The sequence below is a fragment of the Arachis duranensis genome, chromosome 2 (genome assembly GCF_000817695.3).
Source record: "Arachis duranensis cultivar V14167 chromosome 2, aradu.V14167.gnm2.J7QH, whole genome shotgun sequence".
NCBI lineage: Eukaryota > Viridiplantae > Streptophyta > Magnoliopsida > Fabales > Fabaceae > Arachis > Arachis duranensis.
The window spans coordinates 2,432,691-2,446,186 of record NC_029773.3 but is presented as its reverse complement, the minus strand read 5'-3'; the positions used below and the strand labels follow the sequence as shown (position 1 = coordinate 2,446,186).

General features: G+C 40.6%; 1 protein-coding gene and 1 long non-coding RNA gene across 11 annotated transcripts in view; one reads left to right on the top strand and one right to left on the bottom strand.

Annotated features, from left to right (window-relative positions):
* Nucleotides 1-13,496, bottom strand: part of LOC107472853 (putative disease resistance protein At3g14460) — a 209,571-nt gene that overhangs the window by 145,939 nt on the left and 50,136 nt on the right. The window lies entirely within an intron of this gene.
* Nucleotides 11,768-12,143, top strand: LOC107472755 (uncharacterized). The gene is made up of 3 exons (XR_001588842.3): nucleotides 11,768-11,784; nucleotides 11,876-11,931; nucleotides 12,010-12,143. It is a non-coding gene; the product is annotated as an uncharacterized LOC107472755 (long non-coding RNA).

The window sequence follows — 13,496 nt, the reverse complement described above, 5'->3', positions numbered from 1 at the left end:
GAATGAGGTCAGTGAATCGCAGCTATTTTCTATGTGTAGCTCTACCAAATCATACTTGTGCTGCTGCTGTTTCTCTGGGAATTGTAGGTTGCTGCAACCATTGATTTGTAGCGTTTGCAAAGATTTGGGAAAACAATTGTCAGCAAAGGATACAGCAGAGCAACAATATGAGATGTGTACTTTTTGGAGACAACTTAGATGGCTAATGCTGATTGCCTTAAATTCAGACTTACATCCCTTGATTGATAAAGTATCCCTATCAAGTTGGATATCTAGAGACCTTCCATCACGATCTTCCTGTATTTTCAGTTTGCAAATATTGGAAACATCAGAGATAGAAGAAACAATTCTCAAGAATACCTGATTAACTATCTCTCCCTTTAACATTGGGCAATCTCTTATTTCAAGCTTCCTGAGCTGAGGAAAAGTTTTTGAGTCAGGTAAGTGCCACTCCTCCCAACTTGCCATATCCTCAAATACCAATGTTTCAAGTGAGGGAAACGGTGTAATACACGAAGAAGGTAAAAAGATTCTACTTTAGAACGAGAATTGTAAAGTTTTGAGCTATAATAACGTAAACTTCCACACAAATTCCGAGTCTGAATCCTTATCTCCTCTTCTTCAAGATCTTCTAAGTTGCAATAGAAACCTCCAGCAAGGTATATTGCCAAGTCATGCAACAGATCGTGCATCACAAAAGAATCGTCATGACTTTCAATTTTTGTGAAAAATAATCTGGAAGTTAGTTCATCGAAACACTCAGCACCAACTTCTTCTAAAGTCTCCCAGTATGTAGCCAAATTTCCTATATACTGAAAAGGATGAATTGACAAAAGTACCAAAGACCATTAATTCAGTTCATAGTATGCCTATTTAGGGTAACAAAATTATTTTAAAAAAATAAAATAAATAGATAAAGAATTGCAAAAAGAAAGGAGAAGCTGCTGGAAATGTTTTCTGAAATTGTCTCCATCACATCACCCTCTATTTACAAAAGTGTCATTTGCAACTTTGGAAAGACCATAGGCTGAATGATGACAAAAAGGATTTATATGAGAAATTTAATAAATGGAATAAGAACCTGCTTTACAATGTTGGCTTCCACTTTAGCTCACTTTTAAAGTGTTATTCTAGCTGAATATATGGAATAGACTTGAAATTCAAGAACTCACGTGATTTTCAACAAAACCTGAGCTAATAAGCTTGGTGATATGGTCATCATTAACGCGTGTTGTATATCTCGGTTTCCTAACCGTTATCGGCAAGCGCCATAACTCGTCATCATCCGTTATTACTCGGAATTGATGAGTTATAACTCGGTAACGTTTAACATTTCCATAACCGACATCTCAAAACGGCACAATATGAAACCGATGATCTATGGCCGAACGGAAAACTCTCCATAAAAAGGAGGAAAGAGCATCTGGTGAAGGTATGTGATTATTGAATCTCGAACATTGATTTCCGAATACTGACTTAAGCATCGGAGTGCCTTTGCAGGTACACTCCCCCCTTTTCATCGCCCACATTCTCAATAACCATAAGAAGCTCGGATTCAGAAGGACGGACGCTCGATATTCCAGTCTACAGCTCGACTGATCCCGAGGTGTGGAAGCCGACCTTTTTCCAGGCAAGATCAATTGGCGCCCACCGTGGGGCCGAGGAAAAATATTTTTTCTTTTGGTCCCTTCACTTCCATCTACACCTATGGCGGACGTACCACCTCCTTCACTGTCCGAACTCATGCGGATGGTAGCCGAGCTGCAACAAGCTAACCAACGAATGGCTGACGAGAATCAAATAATGGCTGCTCAAATTGCCGAACTAAATCATATTCGGATTGAACACGACGACGCTCACCATGCGGAAGACGAAGAGCATCAGTCCCAACCGACTCATGTTTCGGAAACCGCTCGAAATGAAGGACAACAGCCAGAGGACGAGAAAGAAGAGTCCGAGGACGCTGTAGGCCCCTTCACAGAAGAAGTAATGAACTTCGAACTGCCAAAGAGGTTCACTCTGTCGTTGACCCTCACGCCTTATGATGGACTCGGAGACCCGAGGAAGTTCATAAAGAAATTCCGATCAATAATGATCGTCAACGGTGCATCAGATACAGTTTTATGTCGATGTTTTCCGAATTATTTAGACGGTCCTGCACTTGATTGGTTGTGTGCTTTGCCTGCAGGTTCCATTTCACGCTTCCACCAATTGGCGAAGCTATTTGAAGAACATTTTGCCGGATCTGAAATATACCTGCACGACTCCGATTACCTGAACACTATCAAGCAGGGACCAAATGAAAGCTTAAAAGACTATATGACTCGCTTCACCAAGGTCGCAATCAGCATACCAGATCTCCACCCCGAGGTCCATCTGCACGCGATCAAAAGCGGCCTCCGTCCCGGGAAGTTCCAGGAGACAATCGCCGTAGCAAAACCGAAGACTCTAGCAGAATTTAGAGAGAAAGCCAAAAGACAAATTGACATTGAAGAGCTCAAACAAGCTCGGAAGTCTGACAAGTCACACTTCCGCGAAGAAGATAAGAGCTCATCCATTAAGAAAAGTTTTAAACTAACACCTCGATTTGATTCTTATACGCAGTTTAATACCAAGAGGGAAGACATAATCAAGGAAATCTTGAACTCCAAATTAATCAAGCCACCAAGGAAAGCAGGCACATATCAAGATACAAAGAACGTTGACAAATCAAAATACTGCACTTTCCACCAGAAACACGGCCACAATACCGATGATTGTGTGGTCGCCAAAGATCTTTTGGAACGACTAGCAAGATAGGGACACCTCGACAAATACATTGGTGGTCACATCCAAAAGCACGGCCATAGTTCCACAACAAACGATGTCTCTGAACAACACCGAGGAAAAGAGAAGGCATCCTCAAGCCAATATGAAAGACCGCGAGGTATAATCAATTGTATTTCAGGAGGATACGCAAGTGGAGGATACTCAAACTCGGCAAGGAAAAGATCGTTCAGAGCAATATGCTCGGTAGATAGACCGCAACAGGATGTAACAAATGCACAGCCAGAAGTCACTTTTACACATGCCGACTTTAACTCCAACATACAAAATTTGGACGACCCCGTGATAATCACCCTACAGTTAGGAGATCTACTGGTAAAAAAAGTTCTCCTAGATCCTGGAAGCAGTGCCAATGTTCTGTTCTACTCCACGTTTCAAAAGATGAAGTTCAGCGACAACATGCTACAATCCACAGGAGGAGATTTGGTCGGCTTCTCAGGAGAACGGGTTCCAATACTCGGGTCAGTGTGGTTACAAACCACACTGGGTGAGCAACCTCTTTCCAAAACTAATGATATTCAATATTTAGTAGTTGATTGTTTCAGCCCATATAACATTATCCTCGGCCGACCTTTTTTGAATAAGTTCGGCGCTATTGTATCTACAGTTCATCTCTGTGTGAAGTTTCCATTCCAGGACCACCAGGTTGTCACAATCCACGGCGACCATAAAGAAGCACAACAGTGTTACAATGTCAGCATGAAGTTCCAAAATCGCTCGACGCAACAAGTCAACAACGTCGACCTAAACCAAAAGGAGAACACGCTAGCCGAACTGGACCCAAGAGCTGATTTCCTCGATCGCCCAAAACCCTCCGATGACTTACAGAAAGTGTATTTCAACAATGACTCTAATAAATTCACATATGTTGGTAACTCACTCAATGCATCTGAGTTGCAGGCTATAACTACCTTCCTGCAAGAACACGAAGACCTTTTTGCATGGACACCATCAGACATGCCCGGAATAGATCCACAAATCATCAGCCACAGGCTGGCAACTAATTCGTCGATCCGACCAGTGCAACAAAAGAAACGTAAACTCGGCGAAGAAAAAAAGAAAGCCTCACTGGAAGAAACACAAAAGCTCATAAACGCCGAATTTATCAAAGAGATCAGATTCACCACCTGGTTAGCAAATGTCGTAATGGTAAGAAAACAAAACGGTAAGTGGCGCATGTGCGTCGACTTCACTGATTTAAACAAAGCATGCCCAAAAGATTCTTACCCTCTGCCCTCCATAGATTCTTAGTGGACAATGCGTCAGGCTATGCCACTTTAAGTTTTATGGATGCATATCCCGGGTATAATCAGATAATGATGCACTCTTTTGACCAAAATAAAACAGCTTTTATCACTGATTTGGGTAATTATTGTTATAAAGGTATGCCGTTTGGCTTAAAGAACGCAGGTGCAACTTATCAACGCCTTATGGATAGGATGTTCGCCAAACAAATCGGCAGGAATATCGAAGTCTATGTCGATGATATGGTAGCCAAAACAAAAGTCGGAGAAAACCACATCAGCGACCTCACAGAAATATTCGGCCAAATCCGACAATACAACATGCGCCTCAACCCCGAGAAATGTGCATTCGCAGTTCAAGGGGGTAAGTTTTTGGGTTTTTTGCTAACCCGCAGGGGAATAGAGGCAAATCCAGATAAATGCCGAGCAGTGCTGGACATGGCCAGCCCTAAAACAGTAAAAGAAGTTCAGCGCCTTACAGGACGACTCGCTGCACTTTCCAGATTTGTTCCTTGCCTTGCCTCAACTTCCATTCTTTTTTTCCAAACAATTAAAAAGAAAAATAAATTCGAATGGAACGACGATTGTGAGAAAGCATTTTCAAAATTAAAATCAACACTCTCACAACCGCCGATTCTACAAAAACCCCTACAGGGGGAAGATTTATTTTTATATCTATCAGTTACTGATTGGGCGATAAGCTCGGCCCTGGTTACAGAGAGAAACAACGTTCAACATCCGGTATACTTTGTCAGTAAAACCCTCCAACATGCCGAGCTCAACTATCCAAGGATTGAGAAGCTCGCACTAGCACTGATATTCTCGGCGCGGCGCCTCCGACCTTACTTCCAGAGTCACGTTATCCACGTCAGAACCAATCAGCCATTAAGACAAGTATTACACAAGCCAGAACTTGCAGGACGGCTCATAAAATGGGCAGTCGAACTATCCGAATTCGACATCAGATACCAATCGCGAGGACCGATCAAGTCACAATTCCTGGCAGATTTCATCACCGAGCTTACAATCCCATCCGAGGACGACCATGCAACACAGTGGATCCTATATGTCGACGGATCTTCAAATAACGGCGGCTGTGGTGCAGGAATTCGTCTGGAGGCCGACGACGAACTCATATTGGAACACTCAATACACTTCGGTTTCAAAGCAAGCAACAACCAACCAATCCGAGTATGAAGCACTACTCGCCGGAATCCGACTTTGTTTAGAACTTCAAATCTCGAGAATCAAGGTATACTATGATTCATTGTTAGTCGTACAGCAGGTAAACGACCTTTTTCAGGTAAAAGATCCCCTACTCTCCAAATACTTGTTATTAGTAAAAAAGTTAACAAAAAAATTTTCAAAGTTTGAAATAGAACATATACCACGTGAACAAAATCAAAGAGCGGATATCTTATCTAAGCTCGGAAGTACACAATCCGAACTATCCACACTACAACAGTTCACAATAACATCACCTACTGTGACTCTGACAAATGTGTTGAGTGTCTCACAGATAACAGATTGGAGGAACGACTTTATACAATATTTACAAACAGGTAATATACCAGAAGGGGTCGAGAACGATAAAAGGTTCCGACGGCAAGCATCTTTCTTCACATTACTCAACGAAACACTATATCGACGAGGTTATACTCGGCCTCTACTCAAATGTCTCAACAAGTCGGAAGCCGACATAGCTTTAGCAGAAGCACATGAAGGAATCTGTGGCACCCATACGGGAGCTCGGAGTTTAACATCCAAGATCCTCAGAGCTGGATTCTTCTGGCCGACTATGAAACAGGATAGCCAACAAAAAATAAGGTCATGCAACAATTGCCAACGGCACGCGCCACTGATACACACCGGCCGAAGAATTACATCAGTCCGACATCAGCTGGCCATTTAACCGATGGGGTATAGATATACTCGGGCCATTCCCTACGGCACCGGGGCAGGTAAAATTTCTTATTGTAGGCATTGATTATTTCTCCAAATGGGTAGAAGCCTAACCTTTAGCAAAAATAACATCACAACAAATGATTTCATTCGTTTGGAAAAATATTATTTGTCATTTCGGCATACCCCAACATATCACAACTGACAACGGACGCCAGTTCGCCGATCAGAAATTTCAAGCTTTTTTGCAGAATCTCAAAATAAAGCAGCATTTCGCATCTGTTGAACATCCTCAAACAAACGGACTAGCTGAGGCTGCAAACAAAGTCATCCTTCATGCACTAAAGAAGAAGCTAGATGACGCGAAAGGACTTTGGGCCGAACTAATACCTGAAGTCCTTTGGGGATACAACACCACGCCTCAAACATCAACAAAGGAAACCCCATTCAGACTGGTATATGCATCAGAGGCGATGATTCCCCTGGAGATCTCCCAAGAATCCATTAGAACTTACATCAGTAACCAAGACGAAGCTCGGAGAGCCGAGCTTGACATCATTGAAGAAGTAAGAGACATCACTATCTTAAGGCAACGCGCAACACAGCAAGCAATCGCCAGGCAGTACAATAAGTCGGTTAAAACCAGAACATTTGTGAAAGGGGATTTAGTCCTCCGCAAAACCGAAGCTGCTTGGAAACCACCCTCACATGGAAAGCTCGCCGCCAACTGGGACGGTCCATACCGAATATCAGAAGTACTCGGAAACGGGGCATACATACTCGAATTAATCGACGGACAACTATTACCCAATACTTGGAATGTTTCATCCCTAAAGAAGTTCTACAGTTAACTCAGGGACAGGCTGGTACTCTTTTTCCTACTACCAAGTTTTTGTCCCAAAGGGTTTTGCTTGGAGAGGTTTTAACGAGGCCAGCCTACCTGAAAGTTTGTATTCAAACAAAAACTTACTATCAGCATCATCTATTTACAATAAAATTATGCAATTTCTATCTCCTACCATTATCAATTCTCAAAATAACTCAATACTCGACTATATATGCAACCTGCCAGTACTCGGCAGTACATTGAAACCTGACTAATTGACTCATCAAAATCATTCCGGACAATAAAATGCTTTGCCGCAAAGGAAAAGCGCCAATTTCCCAATAAAGATTCAGATAATCCAAAAGCAAAATTATCAATATTGTTCCAAGAGTTGTCATCAATAGACCAATGTTCAAAATACCCAACAAAATACAAAACAAAACCAAAATACACAACAAAAAGCAAACTAAACATTTTCTTCTTGATCTTCAGCATCACCATCGTCTTCAACCATCTTGCCATCACGCACAACTTTCCCCGGATCCATGCCAGACAGGTCAGCTTCCGGTGCCAAAAATTTTGCTTGTAACAGCGCCCTTTCAAATCCCTCAACAAAAGAATCCAGAATTTCATCAGACTTTTTCTTCTGCACATCCTTTAATTCAGCAGTTACCTCAATAAGCCGAGACTGCACGCTCGCCAAATCACTCTCTTTCTTCTTCAGATCTTCCACGTCCCGAGCATAATTGTCCTTCGTTTCCTTCAATAACTTCTCGGCCTCAGTAAGCCGTACCTGAAGCTCAGCAGCAACACCTTTACTTTTCACTAACTCTTCATTCAGAACAGCAACCTCCGCTCTATCGGAAGACACTTTCTTACATTTCAACTCTTGGCTGCGACCAAGACTAGGAAGCCAAAGACCAACAACCTACACAAACGAATACAAAAGCTTGTAAAAAATTCAGAAAACAACGAATAAGTCAGAAAAATTAACCCATTACCTGCATATACTGACCAATCGCCATGTCTCCAACCTCTTTTGCAAGTGAAACATCGGCTGACGACTGACAATACTCGTCCACTACAGCCATATAAGGATATTCTCTACCCCAGACAGAAAACCCCTCACTTTGTTCAGAAATCTCGTGAAGCCTCTTTTGATTACCCATGAAAGCTTGTATCTCCTCCACAGGAACACCAAACGACTTCTCCTCAGAGCCATCAGACAGGTCCACAACATCAGACTTCCTCTTCCTTTTAGCAATAACTTTCCTCCGACCTTGCCGAGGCTGGGTAACCTCACCCGTCCCAACAACTTTCTCAGCATTAGAAGACGATACTTCCTTCTCCAAATTCTTATTCTTGAAACGCGTCCTCAAAGACGCAGCTGAAACCCCAGGATACTTACCACCTACAAAAATAAGTAACATCAGATATCTCAAATGAAATAGCAACTACATTACAAACAACCCTATCACTCACCTAAGTACTTTACAACAGCATCCTTATCTTCTTCCCACTTCAGAAGCTCATACATTGAAATTAGGTCTCCCCGACCAATGTTCTCAACAAGAAACTCAATCAAACAAGCATTTCTCGGGGGAATAACCTCGGGTCCGAGTATATGCTGAGGCTCTGAACACCAATATAAGGGGAACTTCTCGGCCAAATTTTCATCCACGAAAAAGGGAAAATCCCTTTCTAACCCCCTAACCTTAAAATACATTTCCTTGAAATCTTTAAAGGAAGACTTATACAACCTGAAAATGCCAAACCCAGGGGTGCTATTGAAATTTATCCAACCCCCTTTCCACACCCCTTTGGCTTGGAATAATGAGAAGAAAAGCTCGACCGAGGGGACCTGCTCCAGAAATTCCATTAGAATTTCAAAGGAACGCAAAAACGCCCAACCATTTGGATGGAGCTGCGACGGAGCACAGTTCAACTGTTTAAGGATCTGACACTCGAAATCTGTGAAGGGTAACTTCACTCTCAGTTCCTCCAGAACACAGCTATACATGTAGAAAAATTCAAAACCACTCCCACGGTGATAAACCCTATCATTTGAACTACATGGCAGTAACTCAACCCCAACTCCAGAACCAGGCCTCACCAACCTAGTCGCATCCACCTCCCTCACGGCAACTTCGTCACAAAACAACGATACCCGAAACCTTACATCATCCCCAACCCAATCATAAGACCAATCTACCTTATCTTTCTTCTCCTTCTCAAAACCCATCAAGAAAAAGACAATAAAAGAAACATGCAACAGCAAACAGAAAGAAGAAGAAGGGAGAAAATCACAAAAACACAGAGATAACCTTACCTCTCTTGCTCATTCTTCACAAAGAAGGAGAAAACCAAAATGCCCAAGTTCCAATCGATAAACGTCATTAATCCAAAACGTTTCAAAGTATCAACATTACATCAATCACACAAAAGGGCAAATGAAACATTGGAAACTACCAAAGCATTAATGAAGCACCCACTCATTCTCTCTCCTCAATAAAACACAAACACGTTGTCCAACGTGGCAGAACCAAAGTCACTTTTAATGAAGTATGTTGAACTGGGGGCCCACTCAGGAATCCATTCAACCAAGTTATAACTCATCACAAAAGCTCAACCTGCTTCATTAAAAAACTTTCCTCAGCTTAAGCTTGGGGGCTGTGATATGGTCATCATTAATGCGTGTTGTATATCTCGGTTTCCTAACCGTTATCGGCAAGTGCCATAACTCGTCATCATCCGTTATTACTCGGAATTGATGAGTTATAACTCGGTAACGTTTAACATTTCCATAACCGACATCTCAAAACGGCACAATATGAAACCGATGATCTATGGCCGAACGGAAAACTCTCCATAAAAAGGAGGAAAGAGCATCTGTGAAGGTATGTGATTATTGAATCTCGAACATTGATTTCCGAATACTGACTTAAGCATCGGAGTGCCTTTACAGGTACACTCCCCCCTTTCTCATCGCCCACATTCTCAATAACCATAAGAAGCTCGGATTCAGAAGGACGGACGCTCGATATTCCAGTCTACAGCTCGACTGATCCCGAGGTGTGGAAGCCGACCTTTTTCCAGGCAAGATCACTTGGTATTGCTGGCAGAATTCAAAAACATTAAGCAGTATTAGCAAAGAAAGAACAACAATTTTGTCCTAGTACACAGCAGGTAAAATGGAACTCCGGATTAGAGGATAAAGTAATTACCAACCTGAAGCTAACATCAGAAAACACCTCTTCTGGTTCCGACATATAAATCCGGTTTACCAACTCAAGTGAACCTTGAATTGAATGAACAGTGTTGATACGATTGCCATTGCATAAGAATATTCACAAGTACAATGAAACCTCAACCATCTCCATATTTTCATTTTTGAAGTTTCACATAAAATGGTTCTTGCAAAATTGATACTTAAGTAACCAAATTCGAGCTAAAATAGTCTTTATCCGAGTTTGTATGAGTTTACTAAATTTACCGAGTTTATTCACATTCAAGTTATTATGCTGAGTTAACTCGTTTTGATAATCTAAAATTGAAAACTCAAAAAGAGTATTAGAGTCAAATTCTGAGTTTTACAACCATGATTTTATCCATCCGTTAAAATTGTTAATGGTCAATGTTCAAAGGCATCTATCTATTCTTAATATATAAAAGTAGGTACATAGGTTTATCCACATTGCTTCTAAGTTATTTTTCTTCTTCTACTGCCGCCATGTCAGCACCAACGCTTACTTGGCAAAATTTTAGAATCCACCACTCAAATCTTGCCAAATCAACTTTTATTTTCACATAAAAAAACACAAAAAATAACTAAAAAACACAATAAAAACCAACAAATTAACTTTTCCAAATCAATCTTTATTTCTAAAACAACAAAAACACAAATTAACATTTACCCCAACAAAAAGCTGTCAAAACCAAAAAGCTTATTACCTTTCTCAAACACTCACCCTCTTAGCACCTCTCGGTACCAAGATCCTATTTCCTCCATCCTCTTCCGGTCTATCCTATTTCCTCCATCCTCTTCCGTCCCATGAGACATTGTTTTTTCCTCAAAACAAATTGTACATCGTGCTGTTCATCTCCGGCAGAGCCGCATTGTATAAACCTGTGTCTCAGACCAACGTCACCATTCGGTGCCGCTAACGTAGGAAATTTATCCCAGGTATCTTTCTAAAGATTTTTAACTTTGCCATTTACTCTTCTCATTGTTCAATATCATTTTCAATAGCCCTATTTATTTGTTATAAATAATAATATTTTAATTGTGAACTCATTGCAAGTAGCACAAGTTTATATATTCCTCTCTTGTAAATGGTTCTGTCTAACAGTCACAACCAAAATTAATGTGCATTTAAAATGATTGCTCCCTATATACTATCGATTGCAATATTTCATCATCAAATTATAAATTGTTATTTTACATGTAGAGTATTTCTTCCACAATTTACATTCACATGTTCCTCTTTTTCAAATTATTATTCCATATGTGCAGTATTGTTTCCACAATGTACTTGGAATGAATTATCATTCTTTGACCATGTATTATTCTTTGTTGTAGAAGGATTTGTGTAAGAATCGCAACTAATTAACCGGTTAATTAAGTGAATTAATTGCCCAAATTAGATTCCGAAAGGTTAGAGAGAGAATTTGAGGATTTAAAGGTGATTTTTGGACTCAGTGGGTCTTTATGAGTCAGAAAATGTGCTTTTTACGAAAAACCATGAAAAATTACGAACCGGCAGTTGAACTGGTTGAACCGGTTCAAGTCTGCCCAGTACCGCACAATAAAAAGTGAAAACCGTCAAAAACTTTAGAAAAATATTAGGAATAGAAAACCGGGCATTTATTTTAAAGGTTTGGCCCGAAGTTTAATATCTTGAGCTACAGTGCTCTGATTTGCGTGCCGTCAGCGGCTACGTGTTCCTTGTGAAGAGCTCTCAAAAACCTACCCAAGAAACCCTCAAGGTAATCATGAAATCTTCCCAGTTTCTCTCTTGAAAATTTTGGGTACTTAGGGTTTGTGCCTAAGTGAGTTTTTGTGATTCTTGGTGTTTAGGTTTGCTCTAATCCTTGCTTAGCTTTGGATTTGTGTTATCAAATCTGTTGGGAAAGGTAAAAGCTCTTAAACCCTTGTGAGATTATGCTTATGTTGAACCCTAGGTTGATTTGTGGTGATTTATATGTATATAGTTTGATTATTGTGGCTTTGGGAGCTTTTGGAACTTATTTGTGCTTGTTGGAGTGGATTTGAAAGCTTGGATTGTAGTTGGAAGCTTGTTGGTGCTCATTTTGAGTTTGGGTGCATAAAGGGAATCGGCCAAGATATGGTTTCGGTTTCCTCTATGTAGTATATAATATTCACGGACACATAGGCTAGTGACCAATAGGATAGGTTAAACTAAAATGATGGTTGGTGTGTTAAATGTTGATGAATTGATGAATGTTGAGTTGATTGTGATGAATTATAATGATATGATGATGTTGAATGATTGTATGGATTGGGAGTTGGTTCTTATGATAATTGTAGTCTTATGATTTATGAAATGGTGGGTTTGATGGTGGCTTGATCATAAGTGTTATATAGTTGATGTTGGAATTGAGAATAATGAAATGAGAAGAAAAATGTGGTGAGGTTGATGTATTATGCTATAACAGGTACATTTTGATGAAAAATGGAGCTTTGGATGGTTTGGTATTATTTGGTATGGGTATGGTGAGATAGAGTGGTAATTGTGAAGTTTGGAAAAATTGAGTTTTTGGTGAACTTTGTTCGATCATAACTTTTGCCTCGGTTTTTGAAATTGATTGAAAATTATTTAGAATTAAAGATCTTGGAAAACTCTTTGAATCGGTATAAAGTTTGTGAAAATTGGAATTTTATAGAGGAAGTTATGATCATTCAAAGTTGGTGTTAAAAATCTGAAATTTTGCAAAGTTGCAGAGTTTCATGATTTTTGATATGTGCGGGTGCACACGTCTTGTTTCTCAAAAATTTATTTGTTTTCAACTATTTTGCCTTCCCAACAAGGTTGTAAGCTTCTACAACACTATTTTAAGACGTTTGGGCCTAGTTTTGAGTATTAGAACATGGGATATAAATTAAGGGCTCTAGTACATGATTTTAAGATAAAATTAGAAAACGGAGGCATAGGTGGAGGTCTAAGTTTCTGGCGTGCTGAGAATGGTTTGACGTTAGGTGAAGGATGATTGGTATATGAGATGAGGAATGATGGATCTATGTATACTGAAAATGCTTTTGAAAATCACTGAAATAATATTTTTACATGATATTTTGAGACGCTATGCGCTTGGCAGGGACGGTGGTTAATCCCGCCTGTCGATGTAGCGGCGGCGGCGTAAGGACGGTGGTTAATCCCGCTTACGTTGAGATGTGAGGTCTGAGGCAAGAATATCCCGCTCGCATCCCTTCGGATCTATAGGGCGAGCAGGCGCCGGTACCTGGACAGTGATCCGGGCACTATATCTCGGGGGTTCCCATATGAGAAATCCGAAGGGCGACGTCTCCATGGAGATGTGTCGGGTTGGCAGTTGAACTGACAATGTGATATCACAGCCAGTAGGACAGGCATTCATCATATGCATTTCCTATCTGCTTATATGCTTTGTCTACTTGTAATGGTTTGCCTAACTGAATAACATGCTTACTTGCTATCTGA